The following is a 1,338-nucleotide window of genomic DNA, read 5'->3' as shown; positions in this document are numbered from 1 at the left end:
AAGGTTGTGTCGCTGCACCCCCTGCCCGCGTCTCCGCTTCCCCGGACACACTCCCGCCTGCCCCTCCCTCCCTGCACTTTGCTCCTAGTTTTCCTCGACTGTCATTCCCCAGCACTCGTCTGCTTTCCCACGGTGCTGCTCGCTGCTCCCTGCTCTGTGCACACTCCGGGTTCTCACTGGACCCCAGCCCCTCCAGGGCTGCGATGGAGCTTGTTTTGTTCTCTGCTGTGAGCCAGTGAGGCCCAGGCCTGCACATGAATGCATCTGTCGACTGACCGGCTGGGTCCTCTGAACTTACGTCACCGTGGAACCTGGCTTGTCTTTCTAGCTTAGGTCGGCTCAGTGACTCAGATTGGTAGCACCTTAAAAACGCCTGGAGGCTGGGAGCCGTCCTGGCTTTCACTCCCAGGACACCTTACTCATAAGAAACATTCTTCCCGCTTTCCTCAAGGCCCTGCCTGGATTTCCGGTCCCTGGTGGATGGCCCAGAAGCCAGTAGCTCTTTGGCTGTGAGGTCCTCAGATAAGCACCATGTTCACACGAGGTTTCACGGTGTTAAAATTATTAGCTGAATACAGGTTCTCTGTTGCTGACTTTATCAGGATGAAGCCAGCCCCTTCCAGGGGAATGTCTGAGGCCTGTACCTATGGCTGCACTCGGGGTGAGGACAATGCAGTGTATCTTAGGTGCCCAGGAGACCATTGGCTGGTGCCCATTTGGGGTGCTCCCAGACAGCGGGCTCCTGGCAGGCTCTTGGGCTACCTCAGGCTCTAAGCTCTGCAAGTGGGGAGAGGAGGGATTCTGGAAGCTTCTCTGGGGTGGGGTCCCCAGGCTCTCATTGTTACATTGGGGGTAAGGGAGGGTATTCCCAGTGCTGCTCCGTGCCCCACTTTAGGGGGGCCTTGGTACCTAAGAGCCGTTAAGGGGGGAGGCATCCCCTGGCTCCCAGCTCTGCACTGGGAGGGGAGGGCGGAGAATATACTCGGGGCTGCTCCCAGGGTAGGGTCCTCGGGCTCAGCCCCGCTGTAGGAGGGGGTATAAGGGCGCTGCGGGAGGGGGAACCGGTCGCTGTCGGCCTGCGCTAGGACTGGGCCCGCGCGCTCTCCTAGGGGCGCGGGGGCCTCTGCGAGAGGTTCGGCCTCGCCGGGCAGCGGCTGGGGCCTCTGGTCCAACGACCTAGTGTCGGGGAGGAGGAGGCACAGCCCAGACAAAGGGCTGCTGCGGGACCCTCCGAGGCCTGTCCGCCCGCGCCGCGCGACCCCGCGCCCGGCACCCGCAAGAGGGGGCGGGACCTCGGGCAGCTCCCTCTGCGCCTGCGGAAAGGGGCGGGGCGAGCGC

The sequence above is a fragment of the Pteropus alecto genome, unplaced genomic scaffold, assembly GCF_000325575.1.
Source record: "Pteropus alecto unplaced genomic scaffold, ASM32557v1 scaffold67, whole genome shotgun sequence".
NCBI classification, from domain to species: Eukaryota; Metazoa; Chordata; class Mammalia; order Chiroptera; family Pteropodidae; genus Pteropus; species Pteropus alecto.
Note: the sequence above shows the minus strand (reverse complement) of the source record.